The following is a 9,974-nucleotide window of genomic DNA, read 5'->3' as shown; positions in this document are numbered from 1 at the left end:
TGCATCCAGAGAGGGTCTATACCCTTTAGTAATGTTGATCCTTTGCCAACAGCCTCTCTAAAAACAAGCCATTTCTTTCATTAAACAGAACTATTATAGACTGAGCAACTAAATAGTATGAAAAATTTTGTTTTCCTTGGACAATTATACTGCCTTCTGTTAAATTTAAACCAAAATCTGAATAAAAGCTGAATATTTAAAGTGAAAGAAAGACAGATTATTCCTTTTTAAAATGCCAAGTAACTCAGTAAAGCATTGTCTGCAGGCATTTACTTTACATTTTCACATTGAGACTGTTTGAGGACTGTTTTACAAAATAATTAGAGTGACCCAGAACAGCAGAGTCTCACTTGGGATCATAATAGCAAATATAATATTAGATAATTCCTACATGACCTAAAGTTAACTTTCTAAGTTGACCTGGATTTTTTTTTTAATTTTATTTTATTTTTAAACTTTACAATATTGTATTAGTTTTGCCAAATATCAAAATGAATCCACCACAGGTATACATGTGTTCCCCATCCTGAACCCTCCTCCCTCCTCTCTCCCCGCACCATCCCTCTGAGTCATCCCAGTGGACCAGCCCCAAGCATCCAGTATCGTGCATTGAACCTGGACTGGCGACTTGTTTCATACATGATATTATACATGTTTCAATGCCATTCTCCCAAATCTTCCCACCCTCTCCCTCTCCCACAGAGTCCATAAGACTGACCTATACATCAGTGTCTCTTTTGCTGTCTCGTACACAGGGTTATTGTTACCATCTTTCTAAATTCCATATATATGCGTTAGTATACTGTATTGGTGTTTTTCTTTCTGGCTTACTTCACTCTGTATAATAGGCTCCAGTTTCGTCCACCTCATTAGAACTGATCCGAATGTATTCTTTTTAATGGCTGAGTAATACTCCATTGTGTATATGTACCACAGCTTTCTTATCCATTCATCTGCTGATGGACATCTAGGTTGCTTCCATGTCCTGGCTATTATAAACAGTGCTGCGATGAACACTGGGGTACATGTGTCTCTTTCCCTTCTGGTTTCCTCAGTGTGTATGCCCAGCAGTGGGATTGCTGGATCATAAGGCAGTTCTATTTCCAGTTTTTTAAGGAATCTCCACACTGTTCTCCATAGTGGCTGTACTAGTTTGCATTCCCACGAACACAAGAAGTTGGCCTGGATTTAATAGACTTTCTATTTGAAAAATATAGTTTTGTTTGGAATTTCAAGAGACTTTTATCCTTTGATGTTTGTCTTTAATATGATTGCCTTGTGTAAATAAACCAATGGGATTTTTTTTTTTTTTCCTGGGTCCAACTACTGATACTTTGGTCTATAAGCAATAGTATCCAACAAATCTTCAGTCAGTTTTGTCTATGTTAGTGCATCTAAGCCCTGGAAAAAAAGAAAAAAGCAAAACAGAATAATTCGGAATTTAAATAGAGCTAGAAAAAAATTTGGTAGCAATGTTTCATTGAGTACTGATGAGGGGATATAAATAAAACTCTACATGTTGTTCTAATCATAAATAGATCAGTTGCATCTCAAAGATATTTTGATCCAATACAATTAAAAATAAAACAAACTCCTTTTGAGAAATTAGTTTAAGATGAGAAGATCCTGTAGTAAGTAAAAATCTGTAACCAATTTTGGTCTGAGATAATCCAGAAATCATTTATATTTCATAATTGGTTTAGGGATACTTAGTGTCTTAACAGGAGATATGCCTTCTGAATTGTTTGCCTAAGGCAGATATTAAAATTAATCATCATTCCCTGACCATCAGTGAAAGAACTGCAAGGAGAATGAGCAAGAAGAGCATAAGGCTGCTGAAGGACTGGTGGCAGATCATCTAGAAGGTGACTGATCCACAAATACAAGTGTAATGAGTCAACCATATAAGTGCTATCTGAGAGCCTGTAAAACTCGGGTTCTTCTCACAGAATAATAGAAAGATTCCCAGATACGCCTCAAGTGTGCTTATTGCTTATTTTCCAATAAAGAACCCAAGCTAAACCATATCCCTGTTCTTACTAGTTGAGAATCTTCCCTCCTTTTCACTTTAATTCAGGCCCTGAATGTTGGCACCACAATTTTAGTATTAAATCATCTCTTAATTATGTCACAAGCTTTTCTGTGACAACCATTACCTGTGAGGCACATTTTAATGCTAACTCCTGTATGTCACTCCAGTCTTCTTTTTGTTATAATAGTCTATCAGGAAAATGTTCAAGTTTGATAGCTGATTTTCAGAGGGAATACCATCTTCTACCTATAGATTCCATATTAAGGATGATTCCCTGAAGAGTGAAAAACATCCAGAAGCTAAATATAGTATAATGTTATACACCATTACTCATGTTGGAAACACAGTTACTTTACTTCTTATCTAAGTTTCTATCATGTTCCATAAAAAATAATAAATTTTATAGGAAACCATTAATTATACTCATTTATAATTGAGTTGTTAAATCTTTAACATGAACCTGTATTTTTTTCTCAGTAAAAGGCCTCATAGGATTCACTAACCTTTCTCACATCTGTGTTATAATGAGGGCAGATCTCAGGAGAGTAATTATCAGTGGCCTGGCTTCTGTTTGCATGTGTAATGCACATCTTAATTTTTGCTAAGTCTAATTTGCATTGTTTGGCTTTCTTCATTTTATCCTCCACAACTTTAGTTATGGTTCCCCATCTGAATAGTCATAAATGAGAACCTGGCATATTAACTTAAAGGATCATATGGTTTCTGTCATCACAGCCTACAAGGCTTTGCCTGATCTGGTCTTTGCTTAATGTTTCAACATCTTCTTATACTGCCTTCTTTTAGCTCTCTACTCCCTGCTACCCTAGCCTACTCTCGATTCCTAGGACCAGTGAACTCTTTACTGCTTTAGGTACTTTTCACTAGCTCTTTCCTCTAAATGGAATAATCTTCTCACCAACTGTACTCATGTCAAGTTCACTATCATCCTTGATAGTTTTACTGTCACTTTTTGTGAGAGACCATTCTGTTTACTCCACCTAAACTAATTCCGTCTTTGCTCTCCCTATCATTAACCTATTTGTGTTCTTTTGACACTGTTAAGGGTCTGTGGTTATCTTTCCATTTTATTTGTCTTTTGTTCTCTACTCATCTTCTCAATTAGATGCTATCAGCATCCAAGCACTCCAGTACAAGTGACTCAGCAGGAATGTGAGGTTTGGAAGAATAGTCTTAGCAACGCTGTGTGTTTCGGAATCATGGGTAGTGGATTTGATCTAAAATTAAAGGGCAAAGGATAAAATCAGATGATAATGCAGACATGGCTACTCAGTGCCTGTTTTACCCTCCCTACAGCCTGTAGGTAAGTTTCACAGGTCAGAGGATGACTGTCTTTTAATTCTGACAACCCAGAGGACCTCATCATCAATAATTCTCTCCCATCAAATGGATCCAAATGATGGGATTCCAAACATTGAGTGTCCTAAGGATATTCTATAAAGACCTAAGATATTCTATATAATATCTTATATAGATATAGATATAATATCTAGATACATATCCAATATCTTATATAGATATCTTACATCCTATCTTATATCTTATATCCTTCTATAAGGACCTAAGATCTTCTATATAATATCTTATATAGATATAGGTATAATATCTATATATATATATAATCTTTATAGATATCTTATATCTTATCTTATATCTTATATCCTTCTATAAGGACCTAAAATATTCTATATAATATCTTATATAGATATAGATATAATATCTAGATATATATAGTATCTTATATAGAAGATATAAGATATTTTAATATAGGACCTAAAATATTCTAAGAAAGGCAATGCCAAAGAATGCTCAAACTATTGCACAATTGCACTCATCTCACATGCTAGTAAAGTAATGCTTAAAATTCTCCAAGCCAGGCTTCAGCAATCCGTGAACCGTGAACTTTCAGATGTTCAAGCTGGTTTTAGAAAAGGCAGAGGAACCAGAGATCAGATTGCCAACATCCTCTGGATCATGGAAAAAGCAAGAGAGTTCCAGAAAAACATCTATTTCTGCTTTATTGACTATGCCAAAGCCTTTGACTGTGTGGATCACAATAAACTGTGGAAAATTCTGAAAGAGATGGGAATACCAGACCACCTGACCTGCCTCTTGAGAAACCTCTATGCAGGTCAGGAAGCAACAGTTAGAACTGGACATGGAACAACAGACTGGTTCCAAATAGGAAAAGGAGTACGTCGAGGTTGTATATTGTCACCCTGCTTATTTAAACTTATATGCAGAGTACATCATGAGAAACACTGGGCTGGAAGAAAAACAAGCTGGAATCAAGATTGCCGGGAGAAATATCAGTAACCTCAGATATGCAGATGACACCACCCTTATGGCAGAAAGTGAAGAACTAAAGAGCCTCTTGATGAAAGTGAAAGAGGAGAGTGAAAAAGTTGGCTTAAAGCTCAACATTCAGAAAACGAAGATCATGGCATCTGGTCCCATCACTTCATGACAAATAGATGGGGAAACAGTGGCTGACTTTATTTTTCTAGGCTCCAAAATCACTGCAGATGGTGACTGCAGCCATGAAATTAAAAGATGCTTACTTCTTGGAAGGAAAATTATGACCAACCTAGACAGCATATTAAAAAGCAGAGACATTACTTTGCCAAAAAAGGTCCATCTATGGACCAAAGTCAAGGCTATGGTTTTTTCAGTGGTCATGTATGGATGTGAGAGTTGGACTATAAAGAAAGCTGAGTGCCAAAGAATTGATGCTTTTGAACTGTGGTGTTGGAGAAGACTCTAGAGAGTCCCTTGGACTGCAAGGAGATACAACCAGTCCATCCTAAAGGAGGTCAGCCCTGGGTGTTCATTGGAAGGACTGATGTTGAAGCTGAAACTCCAATACTTTGGCCACCTGATGCGAAGAGCTGACTCATTTGAAAAAGACCCTGATGCTGGGAAAGATTGAGGGCAGGAGGAGAAGGGGACGACAGAGGATGAGATGGTTGGATGGCATCACTGACTCGATGGACATGGGTTTGGGTGGACTCCGGGAGTTGGTGATAGACAGGGAGGCCTGGTGTGCTGTGGTTCATGGGGTCGCAAAGAGTCAGACACGACTGAGCAACTTAACTGAATTAAACTGAACTGAACTGAAGGCTTAAATGAAACACAATTTTTCAGTGGCAGGCCTTCTACAAATATAAGATCCATGAGATCAAGAGCTTTGTCTCTCTTCACTGCTTAATTGCCAAAGATCATTGCCTGCTTAGGATTTAGTTGGTAGGCAGTAAAATTAATTGAATGCATGTATAAATAACTGAATGGGCAGAATCAGTGGACATGTGAAATAACCATATGTAGCATCCATCTTTGGGTGTAATGTAGGTATAAGTTTTGACTTTCAGTTTTCAGAAGCCTACATTTTGTCTTTCAACATTAAAGATCTTTTATTTTCCCAAGCACAGATTCTTTTTAACCTCTTCTGACATTCTCTCCAAGAATCAGGCATATGCTTAGTCAAGAAAAGAACACTTTGCCTCAGTGGGTGGGCTGTGTGTTTCCAAAGGAAAAACTGATGCTTTGCAAGTATTTCAAAAAAACAAATTATCAGGGTAACAGAAACAGACGCAAGCAATGCCTTCTGCCAGATTCTCTCCAGATCTGGCCCCCCGTGGGAGTATGTGCCTGGTGGTGTGGAAGTGAAGATGCCCTGCACACAACTAATCTGCAGCAGCCTTTTACACAAGCACAGTAAGGAAAAGGCATTCGTATACTTGTATTTCTCATCTCAATATCTCTCACATAAACCCAAAGAGGACTTCCCTCCATTGGTTTAATTAAGTAAAAACACTCTCTGACCTGTCAATCAGGGACTGAGTTCATCCTAGGGCACTGAAGTATCCCAGATGAAGCTGCCAAGTTTCATCCTGATGTAATTAAAAGTTGTGCAAAGTTGTCTTTTGTTTATTATTTTTCTCTTGAATATATATTTTAATTTTATTTATTTAAGCATATTGTTGAATTGCCTTCGGAGATACTACTTGTTTCTTGAGCCAGTCACCATTCATCATGTGGTAAGCTTATTTCTTAGTATGAATATTATGTAAAAACCATATTTCCACCAACAACGTAAAATTATAATTCCATGTATATTCTTTATCTTTTAGCACTGAGTTAAGAAAACAGTTTACCTTTCCATTGTTTTGGGGGTAACCCTTCGCTTCAGTGTGTCCTTCTATTTAGGTCACTATTAGCACCATTGAAGTCATGTGAGTTTGAGATATAACCTGTCAATACTAAACCATGCTCAGTTAGTATATCGTTTAAGCACCTACCCCAGCCCATCATGAAATACAACTAGAGAGGAAATACTTTCCCATGTAACATGTTCCTAAACTGAGACGCATAATCCCTAAATATATGCTACAATATAAAAAGGAAAGGAAATTTTCTGTGTTGGTTAGAGTTCAGTTTTCATTAACTTTGTTTACATTTCAAGAGTTAGGAAAATAAATCACTGACATTCAAGATTACATTTTACAACCGAAGAGTCACAGTTGGGTAGAAGTTTACTGAACTGCTTCTTTACATATGAGGCCTTTCTGGTAGGATTCTGTAGACCCCAATATCATGAAGTCACAGGGACTCCTAAGATAAAATTTGTCAACAGTGTGCAAAGTTACCTGAACTGCTTCCAACTTCCTGCCAGTGTCTGTTTGCAGTGTCCTGGCATACCTGTCACATACCTGTACCTACTCTGGGAATCAGTTCCCAGGATGTTTCCAGAATTTTCACTAGGCCAGCATTTTTCATGTTATTCATATTGGGCCCCATAGTCTCAGAGCCAGTAGCTTGTATATATGTATATTGGATTTCATGTTTTCTTAATTTTTGATAGTTTCATTGTTTGGTAGTACTTAAAACTTCACATATCAGTGAGTGAATTTTGTCCATTTATTTCATATGAGAAACTTTAGATAATTCTCTCCAGTTACCAGACAAGGAACTCAGGTCTATAAGACTTTTATCCTACTATGCAGTTAGTGTACATTTTCAGGCTCTTGTTTCTCTTGTATTTCTAGATTCTTTCATTGACCAGGTACTAGTATAGTTAACTTTTTGTCATCCAGACTTTGTGCTTTATCAGCAGAAATAATAAATATGATGTATTCAGTTCCAAAATGCAGATTCTTATTACTATAAAACATTAGCAACTCTCTCATTTTTTTTTATTTTCTCAATAGTCATGCTTTGTGTATAAGATCATATTGAGTCAAAATAAATATAATTATAGAATTTTAGAACTGTATACTAAGTAAATATTCTCACAGATAAGCATTTTGAGGCCTAGAATTGTTTTAAAAAGTTGTCCAGCCTTACAAAGATATGAAAAAAGGAGAAATAAATCTTAGAATGTTATTGAGACAATTAATTATTTAGTAATTCTTAAAAAGCGATTTGGAGTATCTCTTCATATGGGCATCAAAAACCAATTCCAAAAAACATTAAATATAGTATTATCCACATTATAGAGAATATCCTGAAAATAGGTAAGGAAAAAAATCTGATATTAAAGACTATGGTAAAATTTATTAGATAAAGACATTAAATAAATGCAGTCCTAAGAAATTTAAATGGTTAGCAATTAATAAAGAAAAGCATTAAATTAATCTAGGAGTCTGGTAGCTAAAACTTATCCCAATAATGAGCTGTATTTTTTTTGCCTATCCCATTGATAAAACTTTAAAAGCTATTACATCTATTGGTGAGAATGTGAAGAGAAACACTTATCAATTCAACATCCTTAGTTGCAAGCACCTAAGACTTGTTTATTGGAAAGGACCCTGATGCTGGGAAAGATTGAAGGCAAGAGGAGAAGGGGATGACAGAGGATGAAATAGTTGGATGGCATCACTGACTCGATGGACCTGAGTTCATGATGGACAGGGAAGCCTGGCATGCTGCAGTCCGTGGGGTTGCAAAAAGTTGGACATGACTGAGCAACTGAACTGGACTGAAGACTTGTTCTGGCTGATTTCAACAGAATCCAGATTCAAAGTGCAAGGTGGGTGCATCTGGTTGATTAAGTCTGGTTTACAAATGTGAGCTGCAATTTTAATATTCTGGCTTCCTCTCAAGGGTCAGAAAGGAAAGTCCTTTTGCATTGCTAAGAGGAAGAAACTAGGACAGCAAAACTAGTGAGAGATAAAAGATTATGTATTGACTGGATAACTTCAAATAAGGATAAAGCATTATCATCTTAGCTTGTGTTCATTCTGATTTGCACAATTACCTGATTCGGTTCTGTAAACATGGTTAGAAGAGGGAGTATTTGGAATATTTACCTGTTTAATGTGAGATTCTGACCCACATCAAAGGAAAGTAGGAACCTATCCACACACAGGCGGTTTCCATAAATGACTTTAAGATGAGAAAGCTAAAATGTAAAGATTGGGTCTAAGCAGTGGGATGGAACATTCCGATGAGAAGTTCTTTTCTGCTTCATTGTTTAATTTCTTCAATGCAGCGATCTAGTTCTTTGTGGAAAAGAGAGGAGTAGAGAGGTGAGCTGTGGAGGGTGGAGGTTGCAGTTCAGCAAGAGGTATACCTGGTACAGAATGTCTGGATCACAGGGAGAAAAACTACTTGGGTGTAGCACTGAAGAGGCAAGAAGTGGCAGAACAAGAAAAGGAATCCACGTCAGGAAGAAACAGTAGAATGCGAATTCCCAAGGGAAAGGTCAGAAAATGTGAACATAGCTGGAAACTATGAAAGTTGGAGAGTTGTTCTTTTCCACCTGTGGATATTGAAAGCCCTGCAGAAGTCTCCTAGACCCTTATGGCTTGAACAAAAATTCTAGCACCAATCCTTTTCCATGAGACAGATGATCCGCGTTACCGTGAAGGCAGTCACTGGCTCTTTCCCTCAGCCTCTCTCCTCACCCTCACTCTAAAGGGCATCTGGGTGCTACTTAAACATTAACCTTCCCTTTGTGCCTCTACTTTTATTGCTCCCCGACAAACTCTGTTTTATTTAGCATAATGGGTTTTGGAACTTTGACTGTAAAATAAGAAAGCTCCTCATTCTCCTAAATCCACCCATGGTTGTATGTTTTGATGTGATTGCAAAATATTCTTAATTGTTAGTTTTCTCCCTTTCCACATCCCAACTTCTGAAAACAGTTTGGGGAAGAGTTTTCTTTCCCCCTAAACTGATGCTGTAGCTTTCATTTGTTCCCAGCAGGACTTGTGTATGGTGTCCGTGAGAAAAGGTTTGATTGCTTTAATCTATTCAGTTAGAAATCTCTTTCTGACATATGGGGCAAGAAATTCTAATCTAAGAAAATAATGCTGAATTATGAATGTGCTGCAATTTATTTTTCCTAAAATACTCCATGAGAGAGCATATCAGCGAACTACATCTGTATCATCAGCACTCTTAACTGCCCTACATTGATTTGAGGTTATGGCTTCTTGCTCCATATTTCAGGTAGTATGGTGTGTGTACATGTCTGTGTGTGTGTGTGTGTGCATGTGTGTGTGTGTGCTTGTGGTGTTTTAAAGAGTTAAAGGGAAAAAGTCACTTTTTAGGGTTGCAGAAGAGCTGTTCATTCAAATTTAGACACACTGATTGGTTTAAAAATTATGTAATCATTTATAAAAGAAGGAGTTTCTAATTATACTGTCCCGATATACTTGGAATCTGTCACCAAAACAGGAAAGACCATAATAGATCCAAATATGTTTGGGGGAGGAACTCAAGCTTAGTGGTAAAAATATGAAAACTTATTATGGAATCTTGAAATCAAATCATGTTATCAGTGCCAGAATATAAAATGAACAGCAATTCAATCATCATGTAATTCAAATCAGTATTTTCACATTTTTATGTCAGATTCCATATAGCTGCTAAGTTGCTTCAGTAGTGTCCGACTCTGTGTGACCCCACAGACTGCAGCCCA

This window comes from Bos grunniens, chromosome 23 (genome assembly GCF_055505025.1).
Source record: "Bos grunniens cultivar Pamir isolate PY7600 chromosome 23, Bosgru_T2T1.0, whole genome shotgun sequence".
In the NCBI taxonomy this organism is placed as follows: domain Eukaryota; kingdom Metazoa; phylum Chordata; class Mammalia; order Artiodactyla; family Bovidae; genus Bos; species Bos grunniens.
The sequence above is the reverse complement of the archived record's forward strand: the minus strand, read 5'-3'. Positions refer to the sequence as shown.